The sequence below is a fragment of the Apis florea genome, unplaced genomic scaffold (assembly GCF_048593485.1).
Source record: "Apis florea isolate Af1SG1 unplaced genomic scaffold, ASM4859348v1 contig_1914_pilon, whole genome shotgun sequence".
In the NCBI taxonomy this organism is placed as follows: Eukaryota; Metazoa; Arthropoda; class Insecta; order Hymenoptera; family Apidae; genus Apis; species Apis florea.
This window is the reverse complement of record NW_028256504.1, coordinates 1842995-1862422: the sequence shown is the minus strand read 5'-3', so window position 1 is coordinate 1862422 and position 19428 is coordinate 1842995. Positions and strand designations below refer to the sequence as shown.

Sequence of the window (19428 nt, the reverse complement as noted above, 5' to 3'; positions counted from 1 at the left end):
AAAAATGTCGAACGATTGTTCGAACAGTTCCGAAAAATTGACGTCATTTCTCGGAAAAATTTTTCGATCGACCTCCTATCGTATCATGTTCTCCTAATACAAAGTCGCATTTTTGGACAAAAATTTTACTTCGAACAGGGAATTTCGAAACCAATCTTTTTTATTAAATATCTCGCTTATTCTTCAAGATATTAAAAAATGTTTCGAATGAAAGTTGAATGGTTTCGAAAGGGCTATATTCCGGTGCCCTCAATTTTTTCGTGAATCAACTCATAAAAAAATTATCAAGGTCACCCCTATTTTTTTAAATTGCACCATATATTTTTTCATACACCAATCTATGCATCCTGGCATTTTCTATAAAAATGAAGAGGGGTATTTTTACTAAAAAACCATTAGTTTAGAAGATATTAATTATTTCTTAAACCATAAGTTTTTTGCCATATATGGCTTAATACTTTTTTATAGAGAATATTAAGGGGCAACGATTGGTGTATTAAAAAATGTACAGTCCCATTTAAAAAAACCATGTTCGCGTTTATAAGTCCGTAACCCTTTTATTTATAAAAAAATGAACAGCAGCAGGACGTGCCCCTCTCGAAACCAAGCAACTTTTATTCCAAACATTTTTTAATATCTCGAAAAATAAGCGAGATATATCGAAAAATGTCGAACGATTGTTCGAACAGTTCCGAGAATTTGACGTCATTTCTCGGAAAAATTTTTCGATCGACCTCCTATCGTATCATGTTCTCCTAATACAAAGTCGCATTTTTGGACAAAAATTTTACTTCGAACAGGGAATTTCGAAACCAATCTTTTTTATTAAATATCTCGCTTATTCTTCAAGATATTAAAAAATGTTTCGAATGAAAGTTGAATGGTTTCGAAAGGGCTATATTCCGGTGCCCTCAATTTTTTCGTGAATCAACTCATAAAAAAATTATCAAGGTCACCCCTATTTTTTTAAATTGCACCATATATTTTTTCATACACCAATCTATGCATCCTGGCATTTTCTATAAAAATGAAGAGGGGTATTTTTACTAAAAAACCATTAGTTTAGAAGATATTAATTATTTCTTAAACCATAAGTTTTTTGCCATATATGGCTTAATACTTTTTTATAGAGAATATTAAGGGGCAACGATTGGTGTATTAAAAAATGTACAGTCCCATTTAAAAAAACCATGTTCGCGTTTATAAGTCCGTAACCCTTTTATTTATAAAAAAATGAACAGCAGCAGGACGTGCCCCTCTCGAAACCAAGCAACTTTTATTCCAAACATTTTTTAATATCTCGAAAAATAAGCGAGATATATCGAAAAATGTCGAACGATTGTTCGAACAGTTCCGAGAAATTGACGTCATTTCTCGGAAAAATTTTTCGATCGACCTCCTATCGTATCATGTTCTCCTAATACAAAGTCGCATTTTTGGACAAAAATTTTACTTCGAACAGGGAATTTCGAAACCAATCTTTTTTATTAAATATCTCGCTTATTCTTCAAGATATTAAAAAATGTTTCGAATGAAAGTTGAATGGTTTCGAAAGGGCTATATTCCGGTGCCCTCAATTTTTTCGTGAATCAACTCATAAAAAAATTATCAAGGTCACCCCTATTTTTTTAAATTGCACCATATATTTTTTCATACACCAATCTATGCATCCTGGCATTTTCTATAAAAATGAAGAGGGGTATTTTTACTAAAAAACCATTAGTTTAGAAGATATTAATTATTTCTTAAACCATAAGTTTTTTGCCATATATGGCTTAATACTTTTTTATAGAGAATATTAAGGGGCAACGATTGGTGTATTAAAAAATGTACAGTCCCATTTAAAAAAACCATGTTCGCGTTTATAAGTCCGTAACCCTTTTATTTATAAAAAAATGAACAGCAGCAGGACGTGCCCCTCTCGAAACCAAGCAACTTTTATTCCAAACATTTTTTAATATCTCGAAAAATAAGCGAGATATATCGAAAAATGTCGAACGATTGTTCGTACAGTTCCGAGAAATTGACGTCATTTCTCGGAAAAATTTTTCGATCGACCTCCTATCGTATCATGTTCTCCTAATACAAAGTCGCATTTTTGGACAAAAATTTTACTTCGAACAGGGAATTTCGAAACCAATCTTTTTTATTAAATATCTCGCTTATTCTTCAAGATATTAAAAAATGTTTCGCATGAAAGTTGAATGGTTTCGAAAGGGCTATATTCCGGTGCCCTCAATTTTTTCGTGAATCAACTCATAAAAAAATTATCAAGGTCACCCTTATTTTTTTAAATTGCACCATATATTTTTTCATACACCAATCTATGCATCCTGGCATTCTCTATAAAAATGAAGAGGGGTATTTTTACTAAAAAACCATTAGTTTAGAAGATATTAATTATTTCTTAAACCATAAGTTTTTTGCCATATATGGCTTAATACTTTTTTATAGAGAATATTAAGGGGCAACGATTGGTGTATTAAAAAATGTACAGTCCCATTTAAAAAAACCATGTTCGCGTTTATAAGTCCGTAACCCTTTTATTTATAAAAAAATGAACAGCAGCAGGACGTGCCCCTCTCGAAACCAAGCAACTTTTATTCTAAACATTTTTTAATATCTCGAAAAATAAGCGAGATACATCGAAAAATGTCCATGAATCGTTCGTACACTTCCGAGAAATTGACGTCATTTCTCGGAAAAATTTTTCAATCGTACTCCTATCGTATCATGTTCTCCTGATATAAAATCGAATTTTTAGCCAAAAATTTTAATAGAATCCAAATATTTAAGAAATTCTAAGAATTTGACGCCAGTTCCAAAAATTTTATAAATTCTTTCAGTTTGACGTTATTTCTATGAATTCCTGAAATTCTTCGAATTTTTCTGTTTGTCATAGATTATTGAATTCATGGATGAAATTTTTCTTGAATTTTAATTCCATTTACCTTTTATACTTACCTTTTTATGGCACTTTGTTTCCAGGAAGTACATTACTTTATTTAATACTAATTATAAAATTTGACATATTTAATACTTACTTTTTGTTTTTTATTAATTTGGATGCCAATACATTTGAGAAATTATCAAGAATTTTTCTGGAGACCTATTTTTTATTAATGGTACTGCGTTGACAATAAATATTACTTTCCAATTAATTATTGCAAGCAATATTACGCTCAAATTATTTTTTGCTTGTAAAAAATGCTTTCCGGAAGGATTCTAAAGTCTTTTATTCTCAAATATATGATTTGTATTCTTTAAACTATCATATTTTCAAAAATTAGGAAAAAAAGGTATATAAAATATACTAAAAATGTTATCATATATTCTATATTTTTATTTTCTAAAAGTACAGAGTAGATATATAAATATATAGAAAAAACAAATTTACATATACATAATAATTTACATAATAATTTACATAATACAATGAATTATATGATATATAATTTCTTGTCTATATAATAATTAATAAATGAAACAATGCACGAACTTGATTATTCTGTATGTATGCATGTATGTATGTGTTTAATCATTTTAATTATCCTCTTTAGACAATACTTCTCCAATTCTTCTGTAATTAAAGCCAATTCACAGCTTTTTCCTTTGCTTAATCGTTGCAACGTAAATATATAAGAGAGCTTTTCATTTTTATTTAAAAATTTTATCTCAATATTTATGTCTGTTAGAACGTTATATTCTTTATATTTATTATTTATATTATTAATTATTCAACAAGAACATCATTTTATTTCTTTTCCAAACGTTTTATGAATTTTATTATTGTTATCTGATGAATATACTATTCTTGAATAAAATATAGATACATCTTTTTTTTTTTAAGATATATATATAAATATTTCGAAAAATATAGAATAAAATTTTTCGAAAGGTGTATAAATATCATTCAAATAGTTTCGATTCAACAGGGCATTTAGAAAAGCAATTTTATTCGAATTTCTCAACTAAAAATAAAATAGAGTTATTGCTTATCCCGATGTTGTATTGGTAATAATAAATTATCGTCTTGCCTTCAGAGGATTATGTTTGATCGTTCGAAATCGGGATTATCTTTCAAACGCACAGTTTCTATTTTACCAACTGTAAAATATTTTTCGTCGAAATACAATACTTGGTTCACCGCGTGTTCGATATATTTATTTCTACATCGTTGGCTGGTCTCTAAAAATATTCACGAATTTAAAAAAAGAAAACGATAAATTGTGTGCAATAAAATTAATACAAAATGTAGTAGAATTAGATTCTGTGAATTTGTTAAAATTTGTTAAAACTTTTTATTTTCTTCTTTACATACTTTTGCTAAAATTCGTATCACATGCTCGATGAAAGGAATTTTAGATTTATCACCGACAGATATTTCGATATTTCATCACAGTGAGTGAAAGATATTCGTGTGATAGTATGATGGAATGCAAAGAATCTCAAATAAAAAATATAAATCAATCGTGCAACGAGAGGAAGACAACGAAGCTTAAATCCAACAACACATAACAATTTATCGTATTTATCATTATTTATACTATATAAACGTGGAATTAAATAAATTTAAATCTCTACGTATCTTACAACAAATCATTGCAATCGCATAAAACTACACTTAAATAACTGTCGTGTAAAAAGAATAAACTAAAAAATATTGTCATCGATCAAAATATCAGGAAACGATGGCATTGAAGTCACTTTTTGATTCGTATCGATACCTCAATCGATTGCTGAGATACAAGCAATCAAAGTGTCCATGACGCTCATCTCAGTGCAGAGAACGTCTAGTAACGTTTCATTTTTCCCCTAGAAATCACTTGTCTGAAGTTTGGTGGCGAGCGAGAGATTCCAGTAAGTGACAAAGAAGGAAATAGTAAAAATTAAAAATTAATCACACGATGATATCTGAAAAATATCGAACAAATGAAAGAGAGTATTTGAAAAGCATCCAATGATTTTATTACTTACTAGCGATTAAAAGTGTACCTAATTAGAATTCAATGGAGATTTATTACTCGCTGCCATTCCTTAAATTTAACCGTTCGCTCTGCACCTTCAATTTTTCGTACACTCTCATGACAAAACGTCGAAACGAATATTTTCCAAGACTTTTCATTCCATTCTGAAAAGGTTTATACTCCTTGAATCAATAAAACGTTCCTTTCTTCGTTCGCCAAATTTCACGAAATAATTCCGCTTCTCGTCTCGTTTCGTCTTTATTCCACGTGCTTTTGTTTTCACAGTGGCTCACCGGCTAAAGGGTTCTTTCGGTTAATCGAGTAAACTTGTTCCCCGAAGAACGGTCATCGAGCGGAAGCAATTTCAAAAAGGAGGCACGAAAAAAAAAAAAGGAAAATAAGGGAAGGCGGTCGAAAATTATTAAGAGAATTAACTTTGACCCGAGAAAAATGTGCACCGGCCTCGATTCGTCGAGGTCGCGTCGTATAAAACGAAAGGAACCCGATGCTTGGAGACTTCACGGAAGAAAGAATCGCTCTGTTATTGGCCGTTCCTTTTAATTAATCTGATTAAAATCAGCCCAAAGAGCTGCTCGGCACAAAGTTCCTCTTATTCAAGTCTGTGCATTATATCTAAAATATATAGTAAAGCATCATATAATAAAATAATAATAAAAATAAGTAGTTTAATAAAGTAAGTAATTCACAAATGCGTATCAAGGAAACTGATAGAATTGAATTATTCTCGTGATAACTCCCTGTCAGAAAGTTACATCTCTCCACTTTGAATAACAATACTCCTATATTATTATATAATACAACAGTATTCTATGTAACTATAATATATAAAATGCCGAAGAAGATGATAGATTTGTAAATAAATTTTAAATATAGTTTTTTGTTTGTATCATGCGTATATATATTTTAATCGAAACTTTTGTTTAAAAGAATCCGTACATGATCAATAATATTGTCGATATTGGCAATTATCAATCAACGAGATTAAAACATCCTGTGTAATAAAACTGCACTTCACTGAACGAATATTTTCAACATTTTTAACAATATTATCGATCAAGGCTTCGATAAAACCTAGTTTCAAACCAGTTTCAAACAATCCTAACCTCAAAATCGGAACTCGCACAAAACACATCAAACACGAAACTCGCATCTAAAATTCATCTATAAACCTATCACCCTTAACATTTGTCAACGTGTCTACAAACTCGTAACCTCTGAACAATACTCTTACCAACCCAATAAGATGAAATTGTTCGAAAATTCATCAGCACGGGATCTCTCGAATCATCCTCCATCGTTTCTTGGAAACTCGAGCGCAACTATCCCGTTGCACGAAGCCACGACCTAACCTCTTTGAGCCATCTTGGATAAATGATGTGATCTGATTGCACGTCATGCTTTACACGCGCGAATCCCCATTAGAGTGATTGATATCCATTCAGCGAACGACAACCGTGCTAATAACCGTGTGCACGCCATCGAACGCACGGTCGATAAAGTAGGCACACACTATGCTAATTGCTATTCCGATCGATGCGAAGGAAAATTCGTATTATCCTAGCTTCTTGCTCTTTGATCGATCGTCGCTTGAACGAAGGCCGGTGAGCAATCAGCTTGGATGGATGATTCAAGATACGCGTATCACGTGTGAATCGATGATAACACCTGATACCAGCACAGGTGTTGATCGAGCGATTGTTGCTCATTCCGATATGCTCGCGAGATTGCATTCGGATAGACGTGTAAGGTTATCATTATACTCTATTCCATAGTTATCTCGGGGGAGGATGTGAGATTGCTGGAAATAGGGGAAAATGGCTGTCTAGGGAATACAGTGATGACCAGGGTTGTCAGAAGAATTCATAAGGAAAAATCTATCTAACTTAACCTGATATATCGAGATTTTATTTAGATAGAGTTCTCTTCGACTTTCTTTTGGCGTAATCGATAAAAATAGTCGATATATTCTTTCTCAATTATACCACATTTTTTTAAATCGTTCTAAAAAAAAAAAAAAAAAAAAAAAAAAAGGAAATCCAATAATTGTTTCGAAATTTTTAAAAATCCAAAATATTCATAAATCCCTGTCGAGTCTAACGCAACAAATCCAAACAGATATTCAGTTTACACGACACTTTCGATTTGCGATTAAATCGTGCCCGAAATGTCCTCGCATAAATACAGACCGCAGCCACCGCGTTACAACGACGATCTAATTGTGGCGAAATTAGTTCACGTCGATACCGCGAGATATCGCGATCGATGCTCGAGAATGGATATGGCTGGTAATCAGCTCACTTCAAAGCGGTAAGAGTGGCGATTTCGAGGTACACGTTTTCTCGTCTATACGATGTGTATCGGTGATACACTGTAACGACTGGATTAAACGGTCACTCTAAAGCGTGCTTGTCCGTATAATCCGATTATTTTCCTCGTCCTCGGCTGTCTGGTTTTAGCAAATGCCCTGAAATTCGTCCTGGTATCAGGCCGGAATTTCCCGCGTTACGTAATTCCGGATAATTAACTGGCATCGAACGAACGAGATTGTATCACGACCAAATATTTGTACATTATTACTTTTCTACAGAGTGTGCAAATTTTCGTGGTATCGAGACACGATAATTGTGAACGATTTAAAATTTTTGTAAATAGTAAGCAACTTTTGTAACGAAAGAAATATTATAAATATGTATTAATTTATGGGATTGATTATTATTAAATATTTGTATTATTTAAAATTATTTATGACGATAATTAGTTTTTATATTTCATGTAAAAAATTATAATATAAAAGTGTTCTTTTCAATTTTCTTGCAAATGAAAATCGATTAGTATATTATCTAATCATCTTGACTGTTAAAGAAGTGGCATGCCTTGACCTGTCCATCATTGAAGTTAACTTTTTAACAAAGCGCTTACGAGTCTATATTTATGCAAAGAATTTTCTTTACTATTTATCTCATAAAACATACTGATATCGCGTAATATATAAAACCTGATGAATATGATACTTTTTGTTTAGGCTTGAGTTAGGATATATCGTTCAAGAGTTTGGAACTGAAATAGAAAATAAAATTATTTTAACATAAAGTAACAAGGTAAAATTTTTTTTGGATTCTTTTTATTATAAAATAAAATATAAATTAAAAATTAGGATCTTCCCTTTATCCATAATTACGCATCAAAGTAATAATTTGTCAAAGGGGAATTAAAACGATGCCTCTCCTTTTGAATGAAGCGAAAGGTGGACGTTTTATAACGATAAATTTGATTGTAACGTAATTCGATTGCTCCTAGGGAAATTTTATAAAGTATCAGTGTGTAGGTACGTATCCAACGTTTCTAGGGAAAAGCGACACTGATTACACTGAGACACGACGGTTGGTAATTGAAATTGTTGAATATCAGCCAATCAGTGTAACGTCCAACTAGAATCGTTACAGGAACGTGCTAGAATTTTAGAGCACACTGAAGCTACCAAAGATTAGTGAAACTTCTCGTTCATTCTCGAACAAATCCTGTTCCTATCTATCTTAAAATACGAAAATTGTATCCGATAATTATTAAAACGTTTTAAAAAAAAAAAACTATATTTTCTACGTTTATTCATATTTATTTTAATATCAAAATTCTTATTTTAAAACTCGAGTAATTTTGATTTCATTTTATTAATTTTAATGATTATTAATTTTTCAATTCTACTTATTTCTCTGTTTATCGTTAGAAATTATAGGAAGAGTAGTAACTTTTCTCAATATAACCAACTATTGGAAAATTATGGAGTAGCAACTATTGTGCAATTGTTTTTCGACTACAGAATGTACAGCTATTCATATCATTTTGCCTTTATATGTCTAAAATATTCAGCCTACTGGTTAGAGAGTGTTCCAACCGTATCTCTATAATAATAGAACAATGCCATGTCGCTCAACGTTTATAACAATCCTCCATAGAGGATTACTATCTTTTATTATTCCGAAATAATGCCAAGAACTGAATGAGAGTGATAAAAGTTCACGTGTTACCTTGTTCACATTTAGTGCGAACGTGTTTTTTTCTTTTTTTTAATCTAAAAATTTTTCAACGTTACAGGTTAGATCGCTGTTGAAGCCGAAGAGGATTATCGTTCATCGAATATCAATCTCGATCACTGTAAGTATCTTAAAAATCTCTCTTTCGATCGATCAATCTATATTCGCAACACTTTTTTCAAGTTTTCGATTTTTAGATTAGAAATTTTTCCACGAGACACCCGGTATACATACGTACGAATTTTATTCCCTATCTTTCACAAAATTCCACTCCAACCTGATCTTCAATCGAATAATTTTTAAATTTCTTTCTACACTAAGATTATACTTTAGAGACACCCTGTATATTGTCGATCCAAATCAGAAATTCTATCCCATTCTCGATTAACTCACCTATCCAAGAAACGATCAAATTTCTATTTCGTTACCTCCAAGATCAGAAAATTCGATTCATTTTTAAATGACACCCTGTACACACACTCTCCAAATAATAGTTATTAGCACAGGGATCACGTGACACCACTCGATGCGTTCACCAGCCTCTCCCGAATCGAGACACAAAAGAAATCGTAACCGCCCTAAGAACTTCTTCTCTCCTTCGTTTTCGTTCCAAGTCGGCCAATTTATTTTCGTGTCACCGTTGCGCAAGTGTCGATCGATCGATCGACAGACAATGCGTGTGGGCGTTAAAAAGAGCAAGAGTTACTTACTTTCGAGTTGTCTACGACTTGGATCAATGAACGTTTTACGAGCAATTACGCGGGAATCGTCGCGTTCATCGACGCGTAACCGGCACGGTTATTACGCGATCATTGAATGAATCGATGCTTTCTTTCCAAACGATTTTTCGAGCGTCACGGGTTATTAATTTTTGCAAGTCGTGAATAATTTCACGAACGTGACTTTACCGAGGAAAAAGAGACAATAAATTGTCGAATTGAATTTTTAAGTTGACGAGATATTTCAATGACAAAAAATAATGCGTTTTGAAAAAATTGATTGAAAGAATTACCAAGATCTAATGGACGAGAGAGAAAAAAAAAATAAAAATTCTAAAAAAACTTACTAAACTGTCACTTAATTAGATACTATTAGAAATACCTAGAAATAATTCCCCAAGCATATCACGAAACATTTTCTGAATCTAAAACTTTCGATCTCGTCTCGAAGTTTCGAATTCAAAATTAAAATTTCATTCCAAATTAAAGTTTCCCAAGAAGAAGGAAGGCACATTTATCTCTCCTCCAAATTGAAGTAAAAGGAAAGTTACTAATATACCCTAGATTACGCTAGAAAGTAACTAGCCTACATACATCGTATCGTTAAAAAAAAAAAAAAAAAAAAAAATCCATCTCGAAAGGTGGTTGCAGTCCATAAATCAATTCTACCACCCTGTTCCTTTAACACATCACACGCTTAACACGCTGCTGATCGTTAACTCCCCCCTCTTTTCCTTTATCTGCTCGGTACATAACCTGTAACGCGGTGTACATAACCTCTCTCCTGTGTCGCGCGCTATCTCGACTGACGTGAAACGAGTGGCACGGCATTAACCCTGGCTGAAACTGCACGAAATAACGTATGCAAAGCGCGACATTAGCACGGTGTACTGGATATACTTTATTTACCCTCCCTTCTTGTTCCTTGGTTTCTCTCAATAATTCTTCCCCCTTCTGTTCCAAGATTATCATTAATGACACCGTGGTACGTTTCTCTGCAAGAAATTGCGTAATCGATCTTTCTAGAATACGAAAAATCGTTTGTTGGGATTTGTTGGAGGAAATAGGAAAAAAAAAAAAATTTTTTTTTCATTTTTATATTTATATAAAATTTCCTGTAATTAACATTCTTTATAAAAAGAAAAAATGAAATTTGAATTTCGCGTTTTAATTAAAACGAACGGGGATTATATAATTTATTCTTAGATAAGGGAGGGCTTCTAAAACACGCAAGGAGGGTTGTCGATTGGCTAAGGGGTTCATTTGTAAGGGGCTCGAGAGGATCGATCGAGGAACGTTCTTTCTTCTTCGAGAAAGATTTTCGATGCTGTCTTTTTTTTTTTTTTTTTTTTTTTTTTTTATTCGAATAGAATAGAACGGAGTATTTGTCATATTCGAAAACTGGGTCAAACTGGGTGCAGCTCGTGATTCCTTTTTTGTTTCTTTTCGCGTTAGAAAGTTTTCGAGAAGGTGATTTCTTATTGGCCTGACTCTTTTTTCGATATTCAACATTCGATATTTTTCATTCCCTAAGTGGTTTATAGTCGATAAAACGTTTATTTTTGTAACCACGAATAAAGGGGTTAGGGGAAAAAAAAAAAAGTATGGGGAGGTGTTTATTGGAAAAATAATAACGGTACATTTGCTTTAAAAATAAAAAACATGAAAGCAAAAAATTTAATATCTACTTATAGAAACTAGAAATATATTCCAATACATTTTTGAAAAAAAAAAAAACAATTAACAATCACAAGATTGAAGATTTGATAAAATTTTTAACAAACCTTTCGTTCATCGAATCTTTACAATTTATTATTAGTCTTTTTAAAAAATTTTCCATGAAATCTTACGAATCCTATTATGATCTTAACAGAATTATATTATCGAATCTTTGTCAGTTACACAGTGTGAATAACCTCGTTTTGATGCGAATGCAAGATAAATAAAAGAAAAGGGAGAACAGTCTTATCTTGTGTTCTACAATTAGCACTATTTAATTTATACGTTTGAAAAACTTCGTTCTTATTTCTTCAACTTTTTTAATGTATGCACATGAGCATGAAGGATAAACGTGACGCGAACACTGTTTCTCAAACAGAAACTTAAGATGGAAATCTAACAATGGTTCTTTGTTGCAAAGCTTCTTTTTATGCTGTAATTGAAACCAGATTCCCCTTCAGTCAGTCTATTACGAGTACGTGGTAGTTTTATACGTGTGAATGATACTATTTAAAACCAAATTAACATGCAAAGTTAAATATTTAAAATAATCAGTTCTTGTTCATCTTTGCCCGTCATTTTATTTGTTCTCTATCGATTTTTTCTTATTTGTTATTAGAAAATAATTAAAATCTAATTCCTGTTTGTAGGAAAATATAATATTTCTAATAGATAATTTACAAAAAAAAAAAAAAAAAAAGTATAACTAAATAAATATTATTATATTGGACATTAGTAGTTAACGGTCTCGTGGCGCTAGTGTCGCATCATCAATCATATCATCCATTATATCATCATATCTTCTTCTGTAACTTGTCCAATTATCCGTATTCCCAAAAAGATTAATCGAAGCTCGAGTGAAGTTAGCCAAAATAAAAATTTTCTTTCGAAAAATGAAGATTTATCGGCGGCAATCGGTCGATTTAAGTGGAAATTCGAACATCTACCGACGAACGATCCGGTAAAACTGGTCTCAAAGGGAATCGCGAGAGAGAGAGAGAGAAAAGCCTAGACGTCTTGTTAAAATCGATCTCGCTTTCTTAGTCTCTTCCACTCTCAGAGGGAGCTGCGATGAGGCGTATAATTAATAGCCTGTTGAACATGGCAGGCTCTGGATAATAATTTCACGCGAAACGATCGTTCTTGTTCTTGTAAAAGCACACGTGAGCGGAGAAGCTACCACTTTTCGATTCGAGTTGGTGAACAAGACGTCGCTCGAACGAGTTGAATTCGAAATCAACAGGTGTGGCATGTTTTTGAGTTTCTTTCAACTTTCTGAACGTATCGAACCAACAAACAAACAAACAAAATTCATATTCGTTAGTCTTCGACACTTTTCTTGTTATTAAATTCTTGGCAAAATTAATATTACATTTTCTTTCGGATGGATATCCAATTGTTTTCATAACAGTGTTTTAAAAGATGTAGAAATATATATATTGTGTTATGCAAGTTATTATTATTGAAATAAATTGATAATCTGGACTAATGAAATAATGGCGTGAAAGCATATGGAAAGGGTTGGTGGACCAAATAAACGGCGAGTATAGTTGTTGGCTGTTGGTGAAAGGAACATATGCTGGACGAAGTAACAATATTTCCCGCTTGTCACGCGGAAACGCCATCGAAATTCAATCTGCTGTTCGAACGAACAGCAGCTGCAAATCGAATTTGCCGCCTGAACGATGGTGGTGGAACGCCATAATGTGGTAACCAAACGGGCGAAGAAAAGAAAATGGCGGTGAACGAGAAAACAGAATATTCTCTTTTTTTTTCTTTTTTGCAATATTTGGAGAACTGATCTAATCTTTAATTACAAATATTACTCGAAAATACTTCTACTTTTCTTAAAAATTGAAAAAATATTATAAGATCGGAAAGATTATTTTTGTTCTTTTGCTACATTTAAATTTCTAATTTTTCTCAAACACTCATGATATCATTTTTCCAGAATATATTCCATTTTATTATGAACGTATGACTATTCTATTCAATATTCTATTTTTACCTGAAATTTTTACTCATTTTACTTTTGCAAAATTCTTAAAATTCTTCAAAAACGTATCTACTTTAAATTTTAAATATTTTTAGAATTTCGTATAAATGTCCATGAAAGAAAGGAATACAATTTTCCAATAAGCACATCTACGAAGAAAATGGCCTTTGCTTATATGTCGTTCACGAGATCAAAGACGTCGCCATTTTCCTCTTATATTCGTTCTACGGTGACGCAGAAATTTACAATTAAAGAAAAGAAACATCTTTCTCTTTCTCGACAGCTCTCTTTCAATCCCACAAATTTTTTCCATCCTCTTTTTTTTTTATTGCATTTCTCGACCGCAACCGTGATTACACGTTGTTCCCTTTGGACAAATTGTACCACAACTTTGACACCGTTCTTTCAACGTTAGAAAAAGTAGAGAACGATCGCCGCGCGTGTGACAACGCTCTTTTTATTATGCTTTTGTAACCACTTTTTGTCCCTCGCTTGTCGCGCACTCGCCACGTGATTGTTTTTCCTTTCCTCGTTTTTTTTCCTCCTGTTATCGAACGATTTTCTTTGTGAATGCACGCTCTTTTACGGGCGTTAATTTTTCGTCGGAAACGTGGATTAAAAGTTTAATGGAAAGGCGATGGAATTCTTGCCAAAGGTTTCGATGCTCTATCACTTGGAGAAGAAATGATCATCGGTCGGTAATTGGTGAAATTTTCGACAAATGATCTTTAACCTAACCTCTTCTTGATTGTAAAAACGACTTATAAAAAGAATTTAAATATATCGTAAATAGACAGAATTAATATAGTAAAATAATTAAATACGTAACTTAACTTGAATATTTTTTAAACGATTCGTATTATTCCATTCGTGAGAATGATGAATAATTATATTTTCTTACATAACATTTCTTGTATACCTTTTTTATTTTCACCGATAAAGCAAAAGTGTTGATTAAGTAAGATGGAATTTTCTGCGATTATATTATCTGAAATGATTCGATAATATTTTGAAACAAATAAAATGCATTCTTAAGTTGAAATTAAAAATTAACATGGTGTTATGCGATGTATCAAGACGAGAGAAAATGAAAGTAAATCGAACAATTCATTGTCTTATCTCTCAGACGATTAATCTCTTGACTGACGTGTCGCTATGTTTCGAAGCATTAGAAAGTAATCGTAAAAAAAAAAAAAAAAAATAATACGCAGTTTTAGATGATATCTTTCGAAAAAAGATACATATCAAAGCCCTGTCATAAATCAATTGTTGAAACTGACGTTGTTCGTCTCTTTTTCGCTTCTCTTTTCCCTTTTTCATTCATCTAAAATGTTTATCTGGATTTTTTAAAAAAAAATATTTATTTCGACTTTCCATCAAGTTCACATCTAAACAAAAATTTACAAAAATATTTGAAATAATATTATCGATTATTCTATATTCCTTAAAATTATCAAGTATTTTTTTTATCCTTAAACATAGATTTGAAGAAACAAAATTTCGTTCCACTTTAACTTCTCGCTCCAGAATAAGCCCTACAATTCGTATCGATCACACCGCTATCTGGCGGCGAATATTATTGAAAACGAGCACGTAGTTGCGAAACGTTCAGTGAAATTTGCATAAAATCAATTCTTTCAACATTTCTGGCCGTGCCTGTATTTCGAATTAAAAAATAACAAAACGAGAATCACACTCCAGTTTCCCCAAATACTCATAATTCCTCTCCTTCGTGCCGCCATCGACGCAATCTCACTTTCCATATTTCGCTGGAATTATCACTATCGATAAATATCGATACCATCGATGATATTCGATTCATTAATAATAAAAATAAACGAAACTTTTAAAATTATAATTAATAAGAGATGTTGTTTGATAAATTCTCGATGTACACATCGTTAATATGAATAGAAGTAGACTTGAAATAGATTTATTACAATTTTCAAATGATGTGAAAATTCTAATTCAAATATATATTAAAAAACTATCGATGAGATATCGATAATCGATAATCACAATTTTACAACAGCTACTTGCTTCCTTTAAACGCTTCTTCGTGCTCCTCCTTCGCGATTTACATTTTTTATCATTTTATTCACGCCCGAACTCTCGGCTCGAACGAGATCGCGATATCCGTCGATTTCTCCATTGATGATTTTTCGAAGTGAAAAAGTAATTGGCAGCCGATTTGTAACCTCAATTATTTCCCCGATGCAATTTCGCTTTATATCGATGAGTAAATAGCGAGTCCCGATGATGGTAAAGTTTAGCTTTAACCATGGCGGAAATGATCGATCGTGACAGTTTTATTTTTCGAGGGAACTGAACTGGTTTTCAAATAATTTGAGACCATCTTTTTTTGAAATTATACAAAAATTTTTAACGAAAAGGGCGAAGCGATAAATTAAAAATAAGACCGGTAAAATTTTCTGTACAAAAGTAGAATCGTAAAAAAAGATTGAGAACCACTTTCCACCCACAGTGGATTGCCCTTCGATTCGATTTTAAACTTTTCCGCGTACACAAATGCGAAAATAATAATTTCGAGATTCGTCCGACCGATTTTTCGACGTACAGTGTAAACAATACACATGACGACAATGAAATTTTATCTCTTTAAATTGGGATTTCAATGCTCGACTTTGTAGCGTAATTCTGTTTAATTTTGGAGGGAAAAAAAGAAGTTTTATCTCGTTTCTTTTCTTTTTTTTTTTAATTTTCTTACTGCAATAATCAAACACTTATCAATCTCATCAGCCTTCTTCTTTTCTTTCGCTGTTAAATCGCATTTTCGAAATATCATAAATATACCTTTACCATTATGCAATGAGGTGCTTCTTTCTGCAGGTTCCATTACTGCAGTCAGCATCGCACGTCTCCTCCTCTTTGATGTTATTTTCAATATGAATTTCACGTTTTAACAGAATACATTGTTCAAACATTGGATTAATTAATTTCTAATGGCACGTGCAGGATGTACGATCGATTCCTTTGAATTTTTAAAATTGTCTATGACTGCAGAAATTCTACAAATTTATCAATGTTATTGATTACTTTTCATTATCGTATAGTTTAATAGCTGAGGCTGATGCATCTCTTGTTACATCATTCGATATGATATCACGTATAACATCGATGATAAAGATACAAATGTATACGATGATTAAAAAGAATTAAAGACGGAAGGTCATCGTGTAATAAAATTTTTTTTGCAAACATGACATTTAAAAAAGATTTTCATCAATGTCAATAAGTTAATCGCGCCACAGACATTTAAAATGTTATCAATACAATAAATAAATTAATCATTTATAAACATAATGAAAAATTTATGCATCGCCATCATCATCGTCGTCGTCGTCATCGTCGTGTTTATCTCATTTTTAAATCAATCAATACATTTTTATAAATATCTCCAAGAATCCAATGTTTACGTCGATCCTCGATCAGTGATTCTCAATTCAAAATTTTCATTTCGAATTATTTACTTTACGCATTTTTCGTGTCAAAAATTTTCCTACAACACGATCTTCCCTCTTTCCTTCTTCTTAGATTCTTGAATTCCTAGTATAAAAAAAAAAAAGAATAAAAGTTTTCAAATTCCAAAAAAATTACCATCGTGTTCGTCTCATTTCTTCATTCATATCTTCATTCATAGAAAAAATCTAATTTGAAAAGTTATGGGTGGTTAACCCAGAATAAGGTTGAGAGACACTGATCGATTTTGGTGACGAGTTAACGATCATCACTTTGTGTTTCACATACGTGATCGAAAGAGTCGGGAGAGGATCGATTTGGTCCGGTTGTCAATTTACGAGGCTGCTCAAATTCTCAGAGGGAAATGCAAATTACTCTCGTAACTGTCGGAAAGTCCGAACGCTTGGTTGTGGTTCGAGGGAGGAGGAACGGCAAGATGTTATTATTACCTGTCACGCGAAACTTTGAATAATTTGCCTCGTCGATTAAGTGCATCGTTTGCGTGAGTTGGATCAGTATTTGAACAGGAGGAGGGGGAGGAAGGGAATGGTACAACAAACGGTGAATACACGAAAGTAAAGTTAATGTTTCGAAGATGGAATATACTCGTTTCGCATGATTAGAATGATTTATCGAACGGGCTGAATATTATCAAGCAGATTAAAAAAGAATCGAAAATATTTTGTGTTTACAGAAAGATGAATTATTAAATTCGTTGTGATAATACAAATGTAATTATTAGGTTAGGTTGGATAAACATTTTTAGGTTAGTTTTGCGATTTTACCGATCCAATTTATTATTCGTAATCGTGCATTAAATTTCACTTGACAAACTTGTTTATCGTGAAAAAGAAAACATATTTATTTATTATATTGTAGAATGAATTATTAATTTTAAACGAATACTGAATATTATCAAGTGGATTATAACAGAATGAATTATTAAATAACCGTTGTGATAATACAAATGTAATTATTAGGTTAGGTTGGATAAACATTTTTAGGTTAGTTTTGCGATTTTACCGATCCAATTTATTATTCGTAATCGTGCATTAAATTTCACTTGACAAACTTGTTTATCGTGAAAAAGAAAACATATTTATTTATTATATTGTAGAATGAATTATTAATTTTAAACGAATACTGAATATTATCAAGTGGATTATAACAGAATGAATTATTAAATATCCGTTGTGGTAATACAAATGTAATTATTAGGTTAGGTTGGATAAACATTTTTAGGTTAGTTTTGCGATTTTACCGATCCAATTTATTATTCGTAATCGTGCATTAAATTTCACTTGACAAACTTGTTTATCGTGAAAAAGAAAACATATTTATTTGTATTGTAGAATGAATTATTAATTTTAAACGAATACTGAATATTATCAAGTGGATTATAACAGAATGAATTATTAAATATCCGTTGTGGTAATACAAATGTAATTATTAGGTTAGGTTGGATAAACAGGTTTTTAGGTTAGTTTTACGATTTTTATCGATCCATTAAATTTTCACAGCTGTTGAAAACAGTTATGATTTCATTTGATGAACTTGGACACATTGTTTATCGTGAAAAAGAAGACATATTTATTTAAAGTTTTAATATATACGTATATAAATGAAATTTAAATTGGATAAAGTTTAATTACTAAAATAACTTCTTCTAACTATTACTATTATTACACAACCGTTAAAATCATAAGTGGGAAGAAATTTTTCTCGCGTTCGCCTCGATTAATTTTTCACGATGCATATTTATCACGTGCTGAAACGTATCCGACAAAAGAGCACAAGAACGTGTTAAATCGATAAATATTGCACAATTTATTCGATTGAATCCCGAATATTCATCTCACTTTGTCCAACATTTAATTTCCCGCCTCTTTCTCCCCGTATAAAACGTCCCATTTAACTTTCAACAATATCAATTAACGTGCTAATTACTTAACAGCTTTTTATTTATATATATATATATATATCGGCACGCTCAGATTATTTTAATAATGCCGCGTTAAAAATCGAATAACAGGGGCGAGTTCATGCGCGAAAAAGTTGCAGGGGGAAAAAGTTTCGTGTTAGAAGCCAATATTGTGCACCAATATGGCATTATTACCTAAGCTAAAATTGTACCGTATAATTTGCTTCTCGCTCTAGAATTCCGCAACACGCGTATATAACGGGACGAAAAGGGAGGGAGGGAGGGAGGGAGGGAGGGAGGGAGGGAGGGAGGGAGGGAGAGAGAGAGAGAGAGAGAGAGAGGGAGAGAGAGAGAGAGAGAGAGAGAGAGAAACGTAATAAAATTGATTGACCAGCAAGGAAGGTGAAGATCGATGAAAAGGTATTGTATGCACGAGGGAAAATTTACAACGGGATATTACAGGGAGTAGTGGATTTAATTAAAAGTTTTAATTGAAAAAAAAAAAAAAAAAAAATTCGTACCGAACGTTAAATCATCGAAAGAAAGAAACGTGTCTTTCCTTCTGTTCTAACCT

General features: G+C 32.1%; 2 protein-coding genes and 1 long non-coding RNA gene across 7 annotated transcripts in view; 1 reads left to right on the top strand and 2 right to left on the bottom strand.

The window, feature by feature from the left end:
- Positions 1–19428, bottom strand: part of LOC100864824 (uncharacterized) — a 119252-nt gene that overhangs the window by 45416 nt on the left and 54408 nt on the right. The gene's annotated exons all lie outside the window — the stretch shown is intronic.
- Positions 1–19428, top strand: part of LOC100867715 (uncharacterized) — a 59560-nt gene that overhangs the window by 13827 nt on the left and 26305 nt on the right. For both annotated transcript variants that reach the window (XM_086913451.1, XM_086913457.1), the window contains exon 2: positions 9081–9140. The gene's annotated coding sequence lies outside the window, so the exon portion shown is untranslated. The remainder of the gene's footprint in view (positions 1–9080; positions 9141–19428) is intronic.
- LOC116415612 (uncharacterized) lies at positions 3323–9639 on the bottom strand. 2 transcript variants are annotated; one of them, XR_015293781.1, is made up of 5 exons: positions 9413–9639; positions 4996–5600; positions 4728–4914; positions 4038–4188; positions 3323–3971 (listed from the first exon to the last, which is right to left on the bottom strand). It is a non-coding gene; the product is annotated as an uncharacterized LOC116415612 (long non-coding RNA). The 2 variants fall into 2 exon arrangements; XR_015293780.1 differs by lacking the exon at positions 9413–9639 and adding an exon at positions 6220–6348.